The 24,469-nt window shown below is 40.2% G+C and overlaps 1 protein-coding gene across 1 annotated transcript in view; it reads right to left on the bottom strand.

Annotated features, from left to right (window-relative positions):
* Nucleotides 1-24,260, bottom strand: part of PAQR8 (progestin and adipoQ receptor family member 8) — a 45,303-nt gene extending 21,043 nt beyond the window's left edge. Inside the window, exon 1 of the mRNA XM_040983533.1 lies at nt 23,890-24,260. The gene's annotated coding sequence lies outside the window, so the exon portion shown is untranslated. The remainder of the gene's footprint in view (nt 1-23,889) is intronic.
* Nucleotides 24,261-24,469: the final 209 nt, after the last annotated feature.

Genomic DNA, 24,469 nt, shown 5'->3' with positions numbered 1-24,469 from the left:
CTAACTACGTCACTTAGGGAAATCACTTAAAGTCTGTGCCACAGAACCCTTGTCCAAAAAATGAGGGTATAATCTGTATGAGTGTTAAACTGTATCTAGGTTATGTTTTGCTTTATATGGAATGTCAAGCAGTGTGCTGAAAGCATCAACAGATGCTGTGATACCATTTCATGTCACTGTGTGCAGGACTCCCACAGAGGGCAGGAAGGGAGCCTGCTGGTTGTTGGACAGAGAACAAAAGAGCAGCCATTCCTATTGAAAGGGAGGAAGAAATGCTTTCAGAATCCACAGAAGCTCAGCCTCCCACATCCCTGAATAGCCATACACAGCTGAAACAACAACTGAGTGTCCATTTATCAGGATTGGAACTGGGCTCAGCTCAGCCTTTGAGACAGAAGTGTAGTTAGAAGTAAAGTCAGATACTGCCAGGGTCCCCACAGTCATCTATCAGGAGAGACTGCTGGGGCCACACTCACGTCTGTAGCCACATCTGTCAGGAATCATATCAGTGTTGTAAAGCCTTGACTTGAAGAGTAATACTAAAAGCAGAATCCAATCCTGTTATTCTCAGAGATAACTTTAACATCAGTTTGTATTCACCAATGGTCAATGTATATTTTTGCTTATATTTGGCAAAATTCAACACTCAGTATCTTCATATGCAAAATGGAAGATTTGATTGAGAAAATTATGACAATTTCACACAAAAGAACACTTACTATGTACTTATTAAAATAGGTATGTGATATATTTACATTTATTATAATAGAAAGATGCATCGTATACACCAAAAACATTTCAAAAAGTTCATGGAAAAAGGAATGAGAGAAAAATCTTCTTGCAATACATTCTTTTTTCCATAATACATGGTTTCCATGAACATTTGAAGATTTCTGTATGCATGGATTTGAAAATAGTTTGCGGGCCTGGCACGGTGGCACAGTGGTTAAGGTCCTCGCCTTGCACGCCCGGGATCCCATATGGGCACCGGTTCTAATCCCGGTGGCTCCTCTTCCCATCCAGCTCCCCGCTTGTGGCATGGGAAAGCAGTCAAGGATGGCCCAAAGCTTTGGGAACCTGCACCTGCGTAGGAGACCCGGAAGAGGCTCCTGGCTTCGGACCGGCATAGTATCGGCCGTTGCGGTCACTTGGGGAGTGAATCATCGGACGGAAGATCTTCCTCTCTGTCTCTCCTCCTCTCTGTATGTCTGACTTTCCAATAAAAATAAAAAATAAATCTTTTTTTTTAAAAAAGAAAGTAGTTTACACCAAAATAAACATTTTGTAGTTCAATTTTTTCTGCACACTTTTTGAAGTAACCTCATATGTGCACTCTATTTTTTTTTACCAGAGTCTTTCCTGCACTTAAAATCTCATATATGCTCAAAAAAAGTTTTCAAAAATTTTTGTACCGAAATATTTTAAATTCCATTTTCCTGTAATCTTCTTGAAGTAACTTCAGGTGTGTGCTCTATCACTTTTTCCTGACGACTGCCCGACTAGACCCTCATATTGCTCAAGAAAGATGTGCTAGTGAACAAAGGCCATCGCTACAGAGAAAAAGCAAGTTATGAGCATATGTCCCTATTCTGCATATATAGCACACAAAAGTATGGAGGGGTATATAATGAAAACAATACTTCTATTGCTAAGTGGGGGAGGTAAAGGAGAATTTTTTTCTTCTGATGTGGAACAATAGTTCTCTTTAAATGTTTTATATTTATGAGAGAGAAAGAGAAAATCCCATTCTCCATTTCACTCCCTACATGACCATAAAGGCCAGGGATGAACAGAGACAAAACTAGGAGAAAGAGACTCACTCCAGGAATCTTCGTGGATGGCAGGGACCTAACATCTAGATGCATTTACCACCACTTCCCAGAGTCTATTAGCAGGCAGCTGGAGTCAGAAGCACAGACAGGTACCGAACACAGGTGTGCAGGATCCCTGCTGGCATCTTAAGCCCTAGGCCAAGTGCCCATGCTCATCATGACAGGCCTTTGTAATGATGTGTGCCACTTCATTGCAAAAACATGATTTTTCTATTTGGTACATAAGAATACTTGACATAAAAATATAAGCACTGGTAAAAAATTATTAATTGGTAAAAATGGATGTTTTAGCACTCCATCCCAGCATTATGTAAGAATATAAGCATTCTTGCATTATTTTATGAATTTTGAACTCAATTAGTTAGTATATCATATTATTAAATTACCAGGAGTACCCTACATATACTTACCGTAATAGAAGCTGATTTCAACTTAATCTGTGTGGCAAAGGGGGAATAATATATAACACCTATTGTTAATGCAGTTAACTATCAAGTTTTCTTATTTGGAAAAGTGTACAGACAGTACTGTCAAAAGACTTCCCAAAGCACATAACCCAATGGCCTTAATAAACATTTAATTCCTGGGTTGGTGTGATAGCCTAATGGTTTATGTCCTCGCTGTGCATGTGCCGGGATTCCGTATGGGTGTCAGTTCATATCCCAGGTGTTTCACTTCCTATCTAGCTCCCTGCTTGTGGCCTGGGAAAGCAATAGAGGACAACCCAAAGCCTTGGGATCCTGCACCCATGTGGGAGACCTTGAAGAAGCTCTTGAATTGTGGGTTTGGCTCAGGTCATTGCAGCCACTTGGGGAATGAACCAGCAAATGGAAAGATCTTTTTGTCTGTCTCTGCTTCTCTGTATATTTGCCTTTACAAAAAAAAAAAGTTGCTTTAAAAACAAATAAAGAGAAAAACATTTAATTCTTGAGAATGTGGGTCTGGGTTTTTGGTGTGGTTGAACTCTGCTTATTCTGAAGTTAAAGGTGTAGGCATAGTAGTGTGGTGGGTTAAGCCACTGTCTAGGACACATACATCCCCCATCAGTGCCTTAGATTGGAGCCCTGCCTCTGCCTTCACCTGCCTGCTAATGCACCAAGGAGACAGCACATGATGGCTGCCTTCCAGCTGGGAGACCTGGGTAGAGTGCATTGCTAATGATTTTGGCCTGACCCAGCCCCAGCTGTTGTGAACATGTGGAGACTGAACCCATGGAAGGAAGTCACCTAGTCTTTCAAATAAATAAAAATGAATAAACTAAATTTTCTTTTTTAAAGATGACATACACTGTGTGCCACGGCCATGACAGGACATGTATCAACTTCTGGGCTCAGTTCCTTGTCCACCTCTGAATCGTTTCCACTGTGATTCTGTATAATATTCTTTTTATTTGTTTAACAATTATTTATTTGAAAGGCAGATTGGCAGGGACAAGGACAGAGATCTTCCATCCGCTGCTTCAATCTCCAAATGGCTGCAAAAGATGGAGCGGAGCTGAACCAAAGCCAGGAACCAGGAGTTTCCTCCAGGTCGCAGGGGGCCAAGGACTGGAGACAGCCTCCTCCACCTTCCCAGACCATACGCAGGGAGAAGGCTAGGAAGTGGAACAGGCATGATATGAACTGGCAGCCACAAGGGATTCTGGCACTAAAAGATGAAGAATTAGCCTGTTTAGCTAACTTGTTGGCCCAGTGCGCAATATTAAAACCAGGAAAAAAAAAAGATAACCTTAATTTTCTTCTGTGCCCTTAGCGAAGACAATCAGGTGGTATTTCTTCCAAGTAGTTTTTTCCTACTTCAACAGGAACCTTTTAAGCTGGGATTCCTGACTGCTGTTCACTGTTCCTTCCTGCACCTGTCACTTCTCAGCTAATGTCACCTGAGCAATCAGTTTTTTTTTTAAATTTCTTTATTTTTATTGGAAAGCCGGATATACAGAGAGGAGGAGAGACAGAGAGGAAGATCATCCATCCGATGGTTCACTCCCCAAGTGGTCACAATGGCTGGAGCTGAGCCAATCCGAAGCCAGGAGCTCTTCCGAGTCTCCCTCGTGAGTGCAGGGTTCCAAGGCTTCGGGCTGTCCTCGACTGCTTTCCCATACCACAAGCAGGGAGCTGGATGGGAAGTGGGGCCACCGGAATTAGAGCTGGTTCCCATATGGTATCCCGGTGCATTCAAGGCGAGGACTTTAACCACTATGCTATCGAGCCAGGGCCCAACCACTGTTTTCCAAAGCCATTATTACAGATACAGAATGCCCCTGCCAAGCCCAATAAACAGTATCCAACTTATCCAGTAGAAGAATTCAGGGGAACAACATAAAGCAGTCTGAAGACAATCAACAGGTCAAGAGGATGAACTTCACATTTCTTTTGAGACTTCTTGTTTGGGTAAAGAAAAGCTCTGCTGGCTAAAAGCTCCCATTAATTAAAGCTTAGGAACAGGACTTTCCCTGGAATTTCTATGTAAGTGTAATTATTGGTTTCAGACACACAGCGACTGAGCTTAATCTAGCCTCTCCCTGGGCAGGAAGCTTCATCACCCACTCACAAACCTGCTGAGACCTGGGTCAATTCAGGTGAACCCTGAAAAGAGATGCCAATTTCAGCCGGCAGGAAATCAATCCTGGAAATGTCCTTTCCATAGCAGAAGAATGTAATAAATTAACCTGGGGTTTGGAGCATCACATTGTTCCCTAGCAATGTCAAGGTTAACATTAACTCTTGTGAAAAAAAAAAACTTATTTTACTTTTATTGGAAAGTCAGATATACAGAGAAGAGGAGAGACAAGGAGGAAGATCTTTGATCTGTCGATTCACTCCCCAAGTGGTTGCAATTGCTGGAATTGAGCCGATCCGAAGCCAAGGGCCAGAAGCTTCCTCCGGATCTCCCAGCAGGCACAGTGTCCCAAGGCTTTGGGCCGTCCTCAACTGCTTTCCCAGGCCACAAGCAGAGAGCTGGATAGAAAGTGGGGCTGCCAGGATTAGAACCAGTTCCCATATGGGATCCCAGAGGCGTTCAAGGTGAGGACTTTAGCTGCTAGGCTACTACGCTGGACCCTAACATTAACTCTTTGGAAGCCAACACAAAATGCTTTTCCAATAGTCACAAGATCCAGGCTTTTTATTTGTTACAAAGAGTCAGGCGAGTCACTCCATTGTCAATTTCTCTTTAGATGTCCCAAGGCCTTAGCTTAGTTCCCAATCATCACAACGCCTTCTCTGGACTATCTGGATTTCTTTTTTCCTCTGAATACTTACCTACCTTTCCACAGACTATGGGAAGTAGGACATCTGATGCACTTTACTGCTGCTTCTGTAGGGACCTTTGTCTACTGCCTATTGAGCTACAAGTGCCTTGAGACAAGAACAGTGATTTACTTAGCCTTTATTTCTTATCCACAAACTATCAGAGTAAAGGTGTCCCAGAATGTGTCAATAGATAACTTGTGCAAAAACCAAGTAAGATGATACTTTGTCTGCTTTTAAAAGTAGAATCAGTGAGATCTTAGATAATGAAAACATGGGGATATTTTTCAAAAGGAAACAGCCTTTCAGTAGGATGTTGTTTCTGTATGTGGTTCATCTACTTGGTAGGAATCCACTGCAGTAGCTAAACTGCTAACTACATTTCTCATTTTCAGGTCCCAGTTTGTTTTTCAGTCTTGGTCTGTCACCTCCTACCATTAGTACTTTTTTATCCCAAGAATACCTAAAAGAAGATTCAGAAAATGAAAAGACCAGACAGAAAAAAAAAATTGGACCAGAGTTAGGAGACCTCATTTTTTATTCTTGTGGCATAGGGAAGGCAGAACAGCCTGTCCTGATTCCCTGGACAAGCCACACACTTGACATGGCCAATGTTACTGTTCCTGTTGCATGTGGCAAAAACTGCTTTTCTCCTAAATTCAAGCTCAGATAAAACTTCCTCTGTGAAGTTCAACAACAGTTCTAAGCAGCATTCACTGTGCCCTGTTAAATTCTCCATCTTAGTAAATTCAGTATGCAACAGGGATCTTCAAAAAGTTCATGGAAGATGTGCATTATTTTTGAATCCCATTTTTTTCCATGAAGTTTTAGAAGTCTCCTCACAGAACAAAACAGCACAGACTGGGTAGTTTACAAACAACAGAAATCCATTCCCTACAGTTCTGGAAGTGCAAGACTCCAAGATCAAGACCGTCCACTCCATGTCTGGAGAGGGCCCACAGGCTCACACACAGCTCTTAGCACTGTGATGTCACATATGGGAAAAGGGTGGACTGCCGATTCTCTCCTCTAAGAGCATTCATCCTGGTCATCCTTGTGATCTAATCACCTCTCAAAGACTTATCTCTTAATTCCCTCATACTGGCGATTAAGAGTTCAACAAAAGAATATGGAGGTATGAAAATATCCCATCTGTGTAACACCCTCAGCACCGCACTGTGATTGATCATACCTAACTACTGCTAGGCAAACTTTTAACACTAGTGAGACTACAATGAATTCATGCCTTTTAACTTCCACCAGGATTTCAGCATATCCATCTGGATTCCTCATTGGCCTTTTGAACATACTGTGTTTAAAACCAAACTTAAGATACACCCAGTCCTATTACTGTATGACCAATCTCTAGTTCAACAAGACCTGAAATCAAGAATGAAATGTATCTCTTCCCTTTTCTCTCAAATCTCAGATATCAAAATTTAAAAACTATTCACAGTATATACAAAGCATATTCTTCCTTTTCATTTCTAGTGTAGATCTGCATCTTGTCCCACTAATGGTTTTAACCTTCTAACTGATCTTGTATCTTCCAATCTCTGGCCTTAGTTCCATCTTTCTAAATTAAGCTGATGCAGATAACATACCCCAAGGTTCATTCCTGAGCCTGGAAACTGAAGCTTTCCCTAACTTCGTCCTTATCTGCTGCTTGATTTTAAGTAGAAACTAACACACACATACACACACACAGAAAGAGAGAGAGAGAGAGAGAGAGAGAGAGAGAGAGAGAGAGAGAGAAGAGAATGAGGCATAGGGAAAATGAGACAGAGAGAGACACAGAGAGAGAGAACAGTGAATATGGGGAGAGAAGGGAGTGTTTAACCTAGCTGTTGGGATGTCTGTATCCTATGTTAGGGTGTTAGGGCATCTTGGTTTGATTCTCTGCTCTGGTTTCCTAACTTGAGCTTCTGAAAGTCAGTGGCGAAGGCTCAAGAGATTGAGTTTCTGTCACAGTGTGAAGATCTTAGATAGAATTTGGGGCCCTCAGCTTTGACCTAGCCCCACCTCAGGCATTGTGGGAGTGGGCCAGGGAAGACAATTTTGTAACTGTCTCTGTCTCTTTGTCCCTTAAATAAACAAAATTTCAAAATGGAGTAAAACACATGTCAGGGTACATCTCATATATTCATAATAAAGATAAATATTCTCATGAAATTCCTTATTGCCAAGGTAAAATTTATTTTCGTACCATAATGATATCAAAGTTTAATAACAGAGGCTGGTGCTGTGGCATTGCTGGTAATAAAGCTGCCACTTGCTGTTCCAGCATCCCATACAGACACCATTAGAGACTTAGTGGCATCGCTTCTAATCCAGCTCCCTATTATTCACCTGAGAAAGCAGAAGAAGATCTCCCAAGTGCTTGGGCCCTGCCACCCAAATGGGAGACCTGGAAGAGGCTCCTGGCTCTAAACTGGTCCAGTCCTGGCCACTGCAGCCATTTGGGGAGTTAATGGGCAGATGGAGGATCGATCTCTATTTTTCTCTCTCACTCTCTCTTGATATTTTCTCATTTGAATTCTTTTCCAATAAATAAATAAGTCTTTTAAAGAAAAAGTTTAACAACAATTGCTCTTTACCTAAACATGTCTTATAAATTGCTCTATTTTTAACATAGTATCTCAGGTATACAGAATGAAGAGACTAATGTAACACATATCTATCAAATATCAACTTGTCATATTTATTTCTGATTTTAAAATACATACCATATGTATGCATACAAAGCTGCATCTGGCTGAGCTTATTTGTCTTCTGCCCATCATCTGTATCTATATCTCCTTCCTGTGTTCGTACCCATCCCCTTTCCCCTTCCCCAGCAGCAGTTGCTAAACACTGAATTCGATGTTTTTTCATTTTTCCATGGTTGTGTCAACTGTCCCTCTAAAATTCATATGCTAGAAGTTTGGACCCCCAACTGACAATGCTGAGTGAAAGAAGCATTAAGAGGTGGACCTCATGGGAGGAAATTGGGTGCTAGGGGCTCCACCCTCCTGAACAGATTAATGCTGTGCTGAAGGAGTTGTTCAGTTGTGACAGCAGCAGATAGTGACTGGTATAAAAAGAATGAGCCTGGGGGATTGTAGGTGGCACAGTGTGCTGAATATCTGCCTGTGGTGCCTGGATCCCATATGGGATCCAGTTCCTATCGTGATTTCTCCATTTCTGATCCAGCTCCCTGCTTGTGGCCTTGGAAAGCAGCAGAGGATGGCTGAAGTCCTTGGGCCCCTGCACCCAAGTGGGAGACCCAGAAAAGGCTCCAGGTTGCTGACTTTGGATCAACTCAGCCTCAGCAGTTGCAGTCACTTGGGGAGTGAAATCAGATGGAAGATCTTGCCCTCTCTCTCTCTGCCTTTCCTTCTTTCTATAAAATCTGCCTTTCAAATAAAAATAAATAAATCTTTTTAAAAAGAGTGAGCCTAATTCCTTCTCGATCTTTTGTTTTCTGGCTCACCATGTGACTCCCCCCTCCCTTTCACACACACACACACACACACACACACACACACACACACACACACTCACTCCTACCCCTGTGATACCATCCATTATGTATGGGGCTCTCACCAGTGCCAAGCAGGTGCTGGAGCTGTACTATTTAATCTCCAGACCTGTGAGCTAATTTACAAAGCATCCCAGCCCGAGGTACCTTGCTATAGTGACACAAAACAGACAAACATATGATCCTAAGCATCAAAAAGCTCACGGAAAATACAGATTGTGGGAAAAAAAATCCATTATGCGTAGCTTCCAATTTCTTTTCACACCAAAATAAACTTATCTTTTAGTTCCATTTTCTCACAAATCTCACACAACTTTGTCCTGTTATTGTCTGGGTGCTTTTTTTTATTGTTGCAAATAGGTACTGTTTCTTATAGGCAAGTACTGTGTTGGACGGCACTGAACTCCTTTTCCTCCCTACTTAGGGCCACTAGCATGTTGCTTGCCTGGTGTGGTCCCTCAGTGGATGTCTGTTGACTCTGCTGAACTTCCTTCTTTGCTACTGTGTACCATTATCACCTCGTAATAACAGACATCTAATAACAGGGGTATGCACCTAACAGCTCCAACATTCCCACATCAACAGCAGATGCTGAGTGAAACTAGAATTACAGTTTCTGTGATGTTAGCATACTTGAGTCTGGCCAGAGAGTCACACAGAACAGTGGGTACTTTGGGTTTCTTTTATAAGTGTATTTATTTTTATCTATTTGAAAGGTAGAGTTACAAAGAGAGATAGGAGAGCTTTTATCCCCTAGTTCACTTCCCCAAAGCAACAGCTGGTACCTGGTCAAGTCAATGCTGGAAGCCAGGAACCCTCTCTGGGTCTCCCATGTAGGTGGCAGGGACTAGGTACTGAGCCATCAGTTGCTGTCTCCCAAGGAGTCAGAAAGCTAAATTAGAAGAGGAGGCAGAACTTGACCCCAGAAATTCCAGTGTGGGATATAGGCATCCCAAGCAGCGGCTTAACTTGCTATTACATGTTGCCCACCATGCCAACTATGTTTTGAATGGCTCAGAATCATTGGTCAGGGGACAGGATTTTGGAAGGCAAAGTAATTTGCCTTTCTGCCAAGTTTGGTGGGATGAGAGAGGAGGGAAAGGCTCCAAAATTAATGCTGTGTGTGTGTGTGTGTGTGTGTGGGTGTGTGTGTGTGTGTGTGTGTGTATGTAATCAGATGTGGAAAGTGAGGTTCAAAATGTCATATTTGGGGACAATGTTGTAGAGTGGATAGAATTGCCATATAAGCACTGGCTGCTCCACTCTGATCCAGTTCTCTGCTTATGTGCCTGGGAAAGCAGTGGAAAATGGACCAACTGTTTGGGCCCCTGAACTCATACAGGAATCTTAGAAACTCCTAGTTCCTGGCTTTGGACTGGTCCACTTCCAACCATTACAATCATTTGGGAAGTGAACTAGCAGATGGAAGGTCAAAATCTCTCTCTCTTTCTCTCTATTCATTTTTCTTTCTTTTTTTTTTTCTGTAACCCTGTCTTCCAAACAACAAATCTTTTTTTTTTTTTTCACAATGACATATGAAATTGGAAGTTTAGCCTACCAGTTAGGACACCCATGTCCCATATTGATGTACCTGTGTTCAACTCTGGCTTTGGCTCCTCTCTCCAGTTTCCTGCCAAGCAGTGGTGATGACTTCCGTGGTTAGGTCCTTGCCACCCACATAGGAGACTAATTTTGTATCCCCAGCTCCTGGTTCTAGCATGGGCACAGTCCTGGCATTACAGGCATTTAGGGAATGAAACAGTAGATGGGAATTCCGTTTGTCTGCTTCTATCAACTTTTTTCTTTAAGTGACACTTGGAAAAAATCAGTTCAAAAGCCAATGCTTGCAGTCTAGTACAACCACAATGGAAGTCAGTATGGAGAGTGCTTAGAGATTGCAAATAAACCTGCCATATGACCCAACTATCCTGCTCCTAGGAATATACCCAAATGAAATTAAAACTACATATGAGAAGAGGATCTATAATCCCATATTTACAGCAGCACAATCTACAATAGCAAAGACATAGAAACAATCCAGATGCCCATCCAAAGAGGCACAGTTAAAGAAACTGTGGCTCATCTACTCCATGGAATATTATTCTGTCATTAAAAAGAATGAAATTATACCATTTGCAACTAGATTGTCCCAACTAGAGGCCATTGTATTAAGTAAAATAAGTCAATCCTAAAAAGACAAATACCATGTGTTCTTTCTAATATAAAGAAGCTATCAAGCAAACTGGAACGTAAAATGATGGAGTAAGAGATTATCACATTCAGATGTGAAGATACAATCCAACATGCATCCCTACTTCCAAACAAAAGATGGACTCCCAATGAAAGTGTTGGACATATCTAGACAATGGGATGATGGACTGTTTGACATTGTCTGTACCAGCAATGTCAGGGCACACTTAAACAGCACACTGATATAATTGTAACTCCAAATGAAGAAATGTACTGTTGTGCCAATATGGGAAAAATGAGTCGGGAGTGTGGGGGAAGAGGAGAATCCCAGATCATACAGAATTGTGCAATAAAATTCAAAATATAAATTAAAAAAAAACAAGTTTAAAAAGAAAAAAAAAGCCAATTCTGCAGACTACTTTCATTTTTTCCCCTAAGCATTGGCTTAAATGATGAGAAACTGAAGTATATTTAGAACAGCCTCATAAATTCGTAATAAAACATATCCTGGTCACAGGATTTTTATAAGCAGCTCATATTAAATGCCATTCAATCTGTCAGGCAGAGGATAACTAAAGTTAGAATGGTTGAGCTGCCCTCCCTATGCATGAGTTGACAGGAAAGTCAGATGAAGCCTTAAAAACACTAGCTTTATATAAGAGTTTTAAAACTCATATCGGAATTGAAGTGTTTTCTCAGCTGCCAAGGATCCAAGACTCCTTAGGCTAAACAACAAAAGAATCAAACTCCCAGTTTTTGCTTCTAGGTTACAGCATGATTTTAGAAAGGGCCCCGACCATATAAAAAAGACCATTTATCTGCAGTGTAACATAATCTCAAGTCTCAGATGACATGCTAGTCTGTGCAAGTGCTACCTGAGTGCCTGGATTGTTTTTCCAATTGAGCTGAGATGCTCATGTCCAGTGTCTACAATCAGCTACACACAAACATATACTCTACAGATATACACCACTTGATCATTACTTAGACACTACCACAACACAGGTGGGCCCAGCAAGATTTATTCACAGATGATAACAGCAGTCAAGGGACAAACTTTCAGGTCCTCCTCACATCACTCCCAGTTACCCTATTGATTTAACATTTGTACCCTCCCCAGCACTCCAGGGCTTCCTCTGCTGCTCCATTTTTCTTGGTTTTCCACATTACTTACCACCTGTGACTTCATATTTTCTTTCCAAAAAATTTCAGGTAAAATGCACATGAAATTAAAGTTTTCACCTTTGCTATTTTTTAAAAGAAGATTTATTTGTGTTCTCTCTGATGAAAGACAACCTTCACGCAAAACACAAGGTAAGTAGATATAGGTAATATGTATAGGCACATATTCTCTTAGGTGAATTGTATAGTGGAAACTAGCATACCAGGAAGTGAAGATATGTTGCAGCATGCATCTCTACTGCTAAACAAAATATATACCTTGACGATAGCATACTAGACTATCTAGCATTGTCTACAACTACTAAACCATGATACACTAAACAGTAAAATGCTAGACTTGTGACTCCTGTTGAAGGACAATACTTCTGTAATAATATGGAAGAAAGCACTGCAGGGGGGCAGTAATAACAGGGGAAGAGGAATGACAGAGGAAATCCCTGTGCCTATGGAATAAAATCATGAAAAATAATTTAAATAAGATTCGTGTTTTTATTGGAGAGGTAGATTACAGAGAATGAGTTGCAGAGAGAAATATCTTCCATTCACTAATTCACTCCCCAAGTGGCTGCAATGGTCAGAGCTGAAGTGATCGGAGGCCAAGAGCCAGGTGCTTCTTCCATGTCTCTTACACAGGTACAGGGTCCCAAGGCTTTGAGCCATTCTCCATTGCTCTCCCAGGTGACAAGCAGGGAGCTGGATGGGAAGCCGAGCAGCAGGGACACAGACTAGCTTCCATATTGGATGCTGGCGCTTGCTGTCAAAGAATTAGCCGGTTGAGTCAATGCATCTTTACCATTTTTAGTGTGCAATTCAGAAGTTTTTTGTATATTTACATTTTGGGGTACCCAATCCCTAAGATTATTTTCAGCTGGCAAAAGTGAAGTTCTATACTCATTAAATACCAGCTCCCCATTCCCTCTCCAAGCCTCTGAAAACCATCATGCTATTTTTTATCTCAAAACATTTAACTACTCTAGGCATTTTATATCCTTGGAACAATACAGTGTTTTGTGATTGACAGAATAATGTCCTTTAGCTTCATCTATATGCAGTAGAATGTGTCATACTTTATTTTTAAAGTTTTTCCATAATACCTTTTATCTACTATTCCATTGATGGGTTTCAGTTGCATCTTTTGATTACTATAAATAATGCTTCCATGAACATTGGTAGAAAAATACCTCTTTAATGCCATACTTTCCTTTTTTTTTTTTTTTTTTTTTTTTTTGAGTATATATCCAGAAGAGGGCTCAGTAGATCATACGGTAATTCTAACTTTTTGGGAATGCCCTTACATTTTCCAGGTGGGTGAATTGCAATTTCTTCACATCCTCAAGAATATTTCTTCTTTTGTTTTGTGAGTCATCTTAAGTGGTTTAAAGTTACTGAACTGTTTTTATTTACTATGTTTATTGGCTATTCTTCCAAGTTTCTCTGCTAAGCAGAAGGATCTTAATTTTGTTCACTGTTCTTCCCCCTACACCTAGAACAGTACCTGGGCATACAGAAAGTGCTAAGAGCTTATACCATCATAAGAATAAATGAATGGGGGCAAGTATTGTAGTGTAGCACATAAAGCTGCCACCTGTGGCACTGGCATTCCATATGGGTGCTTATTTTTGTCCCAGTTGCCCCACTTCCAATTCAGCTCCCTGCTCATAACCTAGGAAAAGCAGCTGAAGATAGCCCAAGTGGTCAGGGCCTTATCAATTTTGTGGGAGATCCAGATTAACCTCCTGGCTCCTGATTTGGACCTGACCCACCGCTGGCTGTTGTGGCCTTCTGGAGAGTGAATCAGGGAATTGAAGATCTCTCTCTCTCTCTTTGTCTCTCTAACTTGACTTTCAAAATAAGTAATTTTTCTTTAAAACAAATGAATGGACAAATGAATGGATAAAAGACATGCTGAAGGTATAGCTTGTCTTTCCTTTCCTTGCTTATTTTTATTAAAATGTTAATCTGGTTTTGATTCTAATATTTATGATATTTACAGATGACCTCCATATATCAAGATAGGACCTTCAGAAAGCAACTATCCCTTTCACAAGAAATCCACAGAAAAACTAATGAGATAATATGTGCTACACAGAATACTTAGTTATCCGGAATGGGGTATATCCAATATCCACTTTTTTATCTCTGTTGAGTTTATAACAAAAATATTTTAAAATGAATACTCCCCAAAGAGGATGAAGCTTCCTCCACTATATATCCTTCTGTCCTGTGTACCTTGTTCCTACATCAGTGAATAAGGTAATTAAGCCAGAAGCCAGTGATATATTTTTCATCTTCTTCACCCAATGCTCCTTTATATCCAATTGCCAGTAATAATTAATACAATGATGCATGTCATATATTGAATCTCTGCTAGGCACAGTTTTAAGTTCATTGTACATATTAACTCATTTTCTTTGAAACTCACTGAAATAGAATATAAGTACTTTTAGCTATCGGTTGAATGCGGAAACGCATTAAGTCCCTTCCCAGATAAGAAATGTTAGGGTCAGATTATGTACACAGAAAGCCTGGCTCCAAAAGCCATGTAAAAATTCACACTACTTAGGAAGTACTCTCTTTGTTTCAACATTACTTGTTGGGAAAACTCCCTAAAATGTGTAAGTTCATGTTCTTAAAGGGATAAGTAAAAATAATTTTGATAGCTTAGAGCTTTCTTTTGATTATGTGGCTTGGCAAATAGAAGTGCCAGTTGGTCAGAAGATTGTGTTGTGCCTAAGTGAGTACAGGACTTTTCTTGGAGATTGCTCTAATTGCCTTGAGTTTCCTGTGTTCTAATGTTTTTCCTCCAAAGTGGAATAGATCAGTAAAAGTTAGCTTAATTGAAGACTTGTGATTAATAAGAGCTATATTGTGGTAGATACGGTCATTAATATCAACAAGGCACATCCATTATAAGTGCCATTAGAAGCAGACAACTTTTTCCTTCCTTAATGTTATATTGATCTTGGAGGCAAATAAGGTTGGAAGGCAGACTGCCCAAGCTCTACTCTAATCAAATTAAATGAATCACATGCTTAAAACTAAACCACAATCCTTCTGGCACCAGTGGTACCATCTATAAACTGAAGAGAATAACAAATGAGATTTCTGAATTCAAGTTAAAAAAAAAAACCATGCAATTGTAAGTGTTAAGAGGATTGCAGGTCCAGAAAGTGTCACTTTGAGTTTTGAGTTTATTCAGTGTTTAACAGCAAATATTACACAAGTTTATCATGAAATTAATGTTTAGGGGAAAAAAGAAAACAAATAAAAATGGAATTAATGTTCAAGTAACTAAGATACATTTTAAAGCAAACTGGTATATTTTAAAGTCCCTAGAATAACTTAAAAATAAAGGATAAAGTGCTAGCAAAATGCTAGCTGGGTAAGTTCACAAACCATATGGGCTAGAAAAAAGCACTAAATGTTGCTAGAATGAAGGTCAGAGCCTGCAGCTTCATTTCTATTACCCAGTCCCCCAGTGCACACTCACTCTTTCTCCCTCTCCCTCTCTCTCTCTGACAAAGGACTGTAGCATCTACTGAACAAAATTGAATTCATTCCCAACTCACTACTCCAACCTCACCTGTCACCCTCTGCTCCAAAGAATTCAGTTACTTTGGCATTCCCAAAGAAGAAGCAAATATATTTTCTGACCTCTTATATGATATCCAAAACTACACAGAGAATAATGAATGTTAATTCAGAAGATATTTTTGATTGAGTATTAGTAGGTAAAAGTATGCACTTACCAGAAATCTTAACTGATTTATTTTAATTCTTAAAATATTTGGTCAATCTAATGCTGTGTCTGACCTATCTGAATTTTTCCTCCTCCTTTTTCCCTTCTCCAGTGGCCAGCTGGGACTTCTGAAATGGAAATGCACTCTGTCTATCCTTGTTGTTAAATGAGAAGTATTCTAAAAGAACATTGGTAAGTAAGACATTTCCTTGCAGAGGACTAGACTGTGCAACAAAAGAAAACCTGCCCATGCACGCAGCTCTGTCTTACCCAACAAAATGGCAGCCTAGCACTCTGTTAATCTTCCTAGGGACAGTCAAGCCTAAAGCAGTCAGTGTAGTCCGCCTGCACAGCGTATCAGCTGGAAATGATTTCTGTGACTGTGGATTGATCCAAGACATTTCCACGACCAAATCCACCAAGTATAAAATAACAATACATCATGTCACAGACATCTTCTGACAGAGGAGTCCTGTTGCTTCTAGATCTTATTGTAATCTCTCCAAATTTCATCATACCACCCTCAGTGCTCCCTGAGCAGCAGGGTCAAGAAGGAGCAGGGCAGTTCACCAGCAGTTCTATGGCTTCTGTGATGTGACTGGGCCAGCAAGGGAGGAGAAAATAAGCTGAGGTTTAAGAATCAAGCAATGTCCATGATCTCACTGCCAAAAGAACATGTTAAACACAAAGGCTGGTGAGGTTTAGATTGGAAAAGGGCAGAATCAATTTCTTGAACTAGCACAGCTCTGTTGATCAATTAATCAATAGGATTTAGTTGCTTTCTGTTTTTTTTTAATAGCAAACATAGACTAAATGAAAAACTATAAGCAAAAAAGGCTAAAGAAATGGTTCCTTTCAAGCTAGCTTAGCTATTCTCTCTCTCTCTCTCTCTCTCCCCCTCTATCTATCTATTTATCTATCTGTCTCCCCTAAAGCAAGTCTGGATGCCAGAGGAGCAGATCAGATCTCTGCAGAGGCAGAATTCGCCTTTCCACATCCGTTTTGTGTTGTCAGTCAACTGGCTCCCAGGTGAGGGGAGCATTTCTGGCAGTTACAGCAGTACACAGAAGGCCAGAGAGCTTAAGAAATGGCAAGGGAGAGGAGGCAGGCATGTGATTTCAGAGACAAATAAGCACAATTAGCTGTTCTAGAAACAAACTGAAAGACTCACTTGGAAGAGTCGTGATTCCTTCTGCCAAGAGAGAAACAAAAGAAAATGTCATTGTAAAAGAAATTTTCTAACTCCCTTAGTATCCACAGCTCAGTAACAGTCACAGGCTTTTAATGGCTTCTCATTGTGGGTTTCTCCAACATTTCAAATACTATTACAATAGTAGTTTGACGGCTTCATCAGTTTTGCTTTCTAAATAGCAGCCATTAATATTTCAGGCTGATCCTTTCATTCCCAAAGATGATAGCTCCAGGCCCTTCACACTTAAATAGACCCAATTTGCAGCAATGATCAGGCAATTGCATGTAGAGAAATCAATAGTCACATTGCTGAAAGTTTGTCCTTCTAGTATCAGGATTCAATTCTGTTGTGTGCCAGTTACAGCACAGGAATCTAGTGGCAGTAACACATAGCACATTAGCCAACCAAACTGCCTCTGGAGTTGTGCAGCCTCAGTCTGAATCCTGACTCTGCTACTTACTAGGTGGGTGACCGGGGTAAGTTAGTTAAGCTCCTTATATCTCATTGTCTTTATCTACGCCCTCCCCCCCAAAAAAAAGAGAGAGAGAGAGAGATACCCAACTAATAGAGTTGCTGTGAAGTTTGAGAATAAAAGTCTTGTGTTTCTAAATACAGATTCTGGAATATTCACAAATATGATGCTGGATGACTTCAAAACTAATCTGGAAGAAGGTAAATGTAAATAAAATTGTTCATGAGTTGTTAGTTATTGAAGTTGGGAGAAGGGCATATAAAAGTTTATTGTACTGATTCAAGATGGTGACAAAGGATAGTGGAACGTTGAAACAGAGAAACATTAGCCAGTGTGAAGCTAGAGAGGGCACATCCCAGAAAAGAGGGGACAAACCAACAGCAGAGCAGCACCTGGAGACCGACAGACATGGGAAAGCAGCAGCAGAAACAATGGTGTGGTGCTGCAGTGACCAGACACCCGCTGTGGCAGTCAGCGCAGCAGTCTGAACTCCATTGCTGGAGGGAGCTCCACCAACAACCAGGTGGGAAGGGGAGTTCACAAGGAGCTCAGGTGAACCTAGACAAAGAACTGCCTGTCCTGGTTTGTTTGATGTGGTCAGGAGGCAACAGATTCCAAACATGTGGTGCAGGTATGGTTCAGGCCCACAGCAGAGCCACATCATGTGCCATTTTGTGTAGGGAAGCAAAGGCTATGGGAAAGGACTAGGCATGCACTAAGCTGGGAGTGGATTCATTTCTGCCTGGCGAGCAGATAAAGAATTCTAGTAGTGACACAACAGGCACCATTTTGTACAGTGTGGCGAAGGTTTTTAGTCTGCATGGACAACAGTGAGCTGCACATGTGCTGAGCTGGCAGCAAACTCATTGAGCTCAGTGCATTTCACTGGTCCCACATGGAAAATAATACTAATTTTGGCATCTTACAACTCCAAATAGGTCTGTGTAGCCCTAAGACCTAATGGCCAATAGGTTACAGCAAAATCAGCACTGCCAAGAACCTAACTATTTAGGACACCTGGTGTCTCCCTAATCCTGGGAACTGCTCAAACCAGAAGTGGGAGAAAGCTAGTACAGACAACGGTTGTAGCCTCAGCATGAGATCATGAGAGGTGGGAAAGTGGTGAACCAGGATCTAGGGCTACAGAGACCATGGTGGAAATCTAACATGAGAGCCCTTATCTGAAATTCACTGGTGGAAGTGGCACAAGTGACTGCAAACAAACAACCATGTACTAACCACAATAAGTAAAATCGAACTATAGACCTTCGGGTAACACAGCTTAAAATTCTGCCCTAGGGAGTAGAATCCGCTAAACAGAAGTACAATGACCAACAGCAAAAGAAGAGGCAGAGGCACAAAGAATATTACTGAAGACTCGCCTGCAAAGAAGCAAAAGCCTTTGCCAGTCTCCGAGTTAACTGAGGAATACAGTGAGAAAATGGGGGATAAAGAATTCAGAAAACCCATTAGAAAAGCTTCATATCAACAATGAGAAGTACATACAGGAGCTCAAGTAATTTAAGGAATATGTCACAGAGGAATTAACAACACAGCAACATAATCAAGCAGAATTCTTGGAAATGTAGGAAGCAGTAGAGTAAATTAAAAATTCAGTAGAGGGTCCAGTACAGTAGCATAGCAGCTGAGATCCTTGCCTTGCATGTGTGGGATTTCATATGGGTGCCTGTTTTATTTCTGGCAGCCCTGCTTTCAATCTAGCTCCCTGTTTGTGGCCTGGGAAAGTAGTTGAGAACGGCCCAAACCCTTGGAACACTATATCTGTGTGGGAAACCCAGAAGAGGCTCTGGGCTCCTGGCTTCAGATTGGCTCAGTTCTGAAGATTGTGGCTGCTTGGGGAGTGAATCATCAGATGGAAGATCTTCTTCTCTGTGTCTCCTCCTCTCTTTATATCTGACTTTATAATAAAAATAAATCTTTAAAAAATTAATTGGGAAGTCTCCCAAATAGACTAAAAGAAGCAAAAGAAAGAATTTAGAATTTCAGAATTGGAAGATATTTATTGTCACAATGGGGAAACGATCAAAAAGCTGGAAGTACAGCTAGGTCAAGCTAAAAAAATTATCCAAAATTAAGAGACACTATTAAAAAGTCACATATAATAATTATGGGAATTTCAGAAAGTGCAGAAAAAGAAACTGTGTTTAAAAATATGCTGAATGAAATAATAAAGGAAAACTTCGCTACTCTGGAGAAAGAATTGGGAAATAGAATACAGGAGGGGCACAGACTCCCAATAGGTTTGACCAAAAGCGATCTTCACTACGACACATGATAATCAAGCTCTTCAATCAAACATATGAAAAAGATCCTTAGATGTGCATGTGAAAAAAACCTGATTGATATATAGGGGAATTACAATCAGACTCACAATTGATCTCTCACAGGAAGCCTTACAGGCCAGAAGAGAATGGAGTGACAGATTCTAGATTGTAAAAGCAAAAAATCGTCAGCCCAGAATAGTGTACCCACCAAAGCTTTCCTCTGTCTTTGAAAAGGAAATAAAATTCTTCCACAGTAAAGAAAAACTCAAAGAATATGCTTCTTCCAAACTTGCCCTATAAATGATACTTAAAGATGTTCTCCTAACAGAGAAAAGGAATAGCACCAAAAACAAAGCCAAATGTGAAGAACACCCCAGTAAAATAACTAAATCAATGAACAACCTGTTGATAAAATGACAGAACCAAATTACTGCCTATTAACCTTGAGTGTAAATGGCTTAAACCCATCAACCAAATGTAATAGATTAGTAGACTGTATTAAAATAACAAAACCCATCTCTCTATTGCCTACAGAAGATCCATTTCATCAACAATGATCAGCGGAAACTATATTTTATGGATTTTGATGTTTTTGTTTTAGTTTCATTTTTTCAAAACACTTTCTTTTTCTCATTAAATTCTTTACTGATAATAGATCATACAGTAGCATCATTTTCTTCCAGAAGATTCTTGATTTTCTTTTTCATTTCATCAGTGACACATTAGTCATTCAATATCATTAATTACTTTAATGGCATGGTAAATTTCTATTTTTCTTCCTGTTGTTGATGTGGTTTGTGGCTTTTCATTTAAGGGGATGTATAGTAACTGTAATGGAGACTGAGGATACAATGCATTATGCATCTCTACTTCCGGATCAAAGATGGACTCCCAATGAAACTGTTTACTATATCTTGACAATAGGATGCTGGACTCTCTGCCATTGCCCATGACTGCACTGATGGACTTAAGATTGTTTCTGAAGAACTATATTATTGTAATACTATAGAGGAACTCAATGAGGGAGGAGGGGACTTAATGAGGGGATAGAGGAAATCCCAGGGCCTATGGAACTGTATCATAAATTGATAACAAAAATTTAAAAATAAAAAAAGTTTATTCTGCCATTCGGTCCACTTTTGTCTGTTTGAAGCTTTCTGCAGCAGGAAGTTTGAGAGAGAAGACAATATAACAAAATTCTTAGCATACAATATGTGCTCAATCATGTAATCTGTTAATTATCGATAAGAGAAGGTGCTAAAGGCATTATTTAAGCACATAAAGTTATGTAAGAAGTGCTTACCTTTCTTAAGGCCTGAATCTGTTATGGGGTCAGCATGAAGCAGTAGGGATGCAACACTCTGAGGACTTCACTGTCACTAGAGCCATGCACAACTACCCAGACTTTTTTATTTAGAGAGAGATTTATTTACTTTTTATTGGAAAGTCAGTTATACAGAGAGGACGAGACACAGAGAAAAAAATTCTTCCATTTGCTGATTCACTCCCCAAGTGGCTGCAATGGCCAGAGCTGCGCCGATCCAAAGCCAGGAGCCCAGACTCTCTCACGGGCCTCCCATGCAAGGCTTTGGGCCGTCCTCAACTCCCTTTGCAGGCCACAAGCAGGGAGCTGGATGGAAAGCAGGGCTGTCAGGATTACAACCAGATCCCAGGTGTGCAAGGCGAGGACTTTAGCCACTACGTTACTGTGCCAGGACCGACTACCCAGCCTTTTCAACATCGATAATAATAATAAGTTGACTATTATTCATTCTCTGTGCTGTGGAAGTTTACTAAACCAACCACATAATTAAATTGCCATTGCCCCATATCTTAATGACATACATAATCACAGTCAGCTTCAAGTTAGCTTTAAATGAACTGGTGGGAGGTTCCACACTGAACTATTACCAAAGTTGAAGGCCAAGTACTTCCACATTTTAATGTGTTGCAGTTATCTTACACCCATATGTGCATTTTTATAGGAATATGAAACAAGAACCCGCTCAATATACTCCCTCACTCTCTAGTTCAGGAACCACTTAGATTAATTCAGTCTTAGAAAGTCCCAGCTTCTGCCATCCTGAGACAAGGTGCTGAGCTGCACACAGGAAACCCTACCCTGCTCTAATTACAGGCTACATGGGCACTCCAAAAGAGCCTTTCATTAAACCAGGGTTTCCAAACTCTACCCGCTGCCCCTCACAATCAAGAAATTTGCCTTCCGGTTTTCTGACTCTAACTATACTGGCTAGCTACTTTATCTCTGTTTGCTCATCTGTAAACTGGAGCAGTATCTTCCTCTTAAGGGTGTTGCAACGACTAAAAGTACTACAAGCAAAATACATAGCACAACCCTAAAACACAGCAATTGCTCAACATATGATAGCTAGTTTATGTGGCTGTGCCTTTATACACAGATATATATATATACACAGACATATATATATATACACAGATATATATCTCTTTGGAATTTGCTTAATATTCAGACCCAGCGATTCTCTAGGCCATGAGACAGAGTGGGCAGATAATTCTAACCAGTTTAACATTTTCTATCTCATATGACAAGATGTTGATGCAGCTACACTTAATATCCTGTAGTTGATATATGGATAGCTATATTACTGTTATCAATATGTGCTCTTCTGTGTAACCCACACTTTTGCAAACATTTTGTAACTGTGTTTTTTTTTTTTGCTTTAATTTACCGTTTATTTATTATAGAGACAGTTCCAACCATGGATTTTCTTCCCAGATGTCTGCAAAGGCCAGGACTGAGCAGACATTGAGGCAGGATCTGGGAACTCAATCCAGATTTCCTGTGATGGCAGGAGAGAGCCAATTACTTGAGCCATCTCTGCTGCTCTCAGCATCTATATTACCAAAAGCTAGAATCGGAAACTAGCACCAAGTATTGAACAAAGTAGGACATGGGCATCTTAACTGCTAGGTCAAATACTTGCCCAAAAAAATCCCTGCAGATGAGTTGACAGTTTTTCTATCTGAACCCAACTTCTGTTGCCCTTGCCTGATTCCATTTATATCCCAAAAACATCAACCACTTTTTTCTATCTTTCCTCCAAAGTGTTCCTCAATGTTAGAGTAACTATAATTGTAAAGATCTAAAATATTAACAACCCAGATGAGACAGAAAATTGTTAGGAATCTGTAAGTTAACATTAGTATCTCAGAAGGTGGCAATCTTTCCCAAAATAGAAGTTATAAATAAGTTGTCATTCACAATGATTTAAAGAAGAATATGAGAGGCTGATACTGTGGCATGTTAGTAAAGCTGCTGCCTGTCACAGTAGCATCACACATGGTCACCAGTTTGAGTCCTGCTAATGCATCTGGGAAAGAAATCCAGCTTCCTGCTAACACACCTGGGAAAGAAAGCAGAAGATGGCCCAAGCACTTACACCCCTGAACTCACATGGAAGACCTGAGAGAAAAACTCCTGGCTCCAGCTTTCAGCCTAGCTCAGCCCTGGCTATTGTAGCCATTTGTGTGGTGATCCACTGGGTGAAAGTTCTCTCTCCCTTTCAAATAAATAAAACACATATTTAAAAAAAAAAAAGAAAAGAATCATGCACTTCAGAAATTAACCTGAACCACTTCCAAATGAGATTTGATGAAATCTGTCTCTGCCTTCCTGACAGGCCACCAGTTTCAATGACATTCTTGAATGTGTCCAAAAGACATTTTGGTACTGCAGCCAAATCATGTTAGACCATGTGTGTAACTAATTTCATTTTCTTTTTAAAATTTAAAAAAATTATTTGTATTTCATTTTCTTTGAAAATAGAGAGAGGTCTTCCATCTACCAAAACAGCAAAAATGACCAAGGCTAGCCAAGACCAAAACTAAAACCAAGAACCTGAATCTGAATATGGATTTCTCACATGGGTGGTAGGGACCTAGACACTTAAGTCACCATTCGTTCCCCCAGAATACGCACTAACAAGAAGCTGGATCAGAAGCAGAGGAGCCAGGAAATAAACTAGACACACTAATATGGGATGTGGGCATCCAATGTAGCAACTTTAACCCCTGCACAAAATACCTGCCCCACTAATTCCACTTTCTAGCAACTCAAGGGAATACTATGAACACCTTTATCTTAAGCACAACAGTGGAAAACCTATAAAGATATTTATACAATGAATGCATCATGACAAATATAAATTTTGTAATTCAAGAGCCTTACACTCCACCAGAGACTTTACCTTATCTACTTTCTTATACAGCTTTATCAATCCTCTTCAGAATGAATCTGAAAAGAAAGCAGTGAGATATTTTCACTAACAAAAAAAGTTCTATTTCTTAGAAAATCGTGACCTAGAGGTAATATTAAGTAAAACATATAATTTAGTTCCATTTTCATAAGTTTGTGTAAATGTAGTTCTTCAATTTCTTGACTGTAGACATAACTGAAATCTTTGGATATTCTCTTGGTCTCAAGAGAGCAGGTGGTAAGATGGGCAATAAATGCAGTTGGTTAAGCAACTACTTGAGATACATGAATCAGAGTGCCAGTTTGAGTCCCAGCTACTTGTTCTCCATCTTCTTGCAAGTGTGTCTGGGAGGCAACAGATATGACTCAAGTACTTGAGAGCCTGCCATCTATGGAACTCTAGGTTCCTGGCTTTACTCTGGTCCAGTCCTGGCTGCTGTGGGCATTCGTGGACCAAACAGATGGAAATTTTCACTCCTTCCCTGTGTACATGTCAGTTGGCCTCACGAATAATGGGTAAAAATGCATAATTTCCTTTAAAAAAATTTTTTTTATTTAATTGGGAAGTCAGC

Source organism: Ochotona curzoniae, unplaced genomic scaffold, assembly GCF_017591425.1.
Source record: "Ochotona curzoniae isolate NIBS_2020 unplaced genomic scaffold, NIBS_Ocur_1.0 contig_3819, whole genome shotgun sequence".
Taxonomy (NCBI): Eukaryota; Metazoa; Chordata; class Mammalia; order Lagomorpha; family Ochotonidae; genus Ochotona; species Ochotona curzoniae.
The sequence above is the reverse complement of the archived record's forward strand: the minus strand, read 5'-3'. Positions and strand labels throughout refer to the sequence as shown.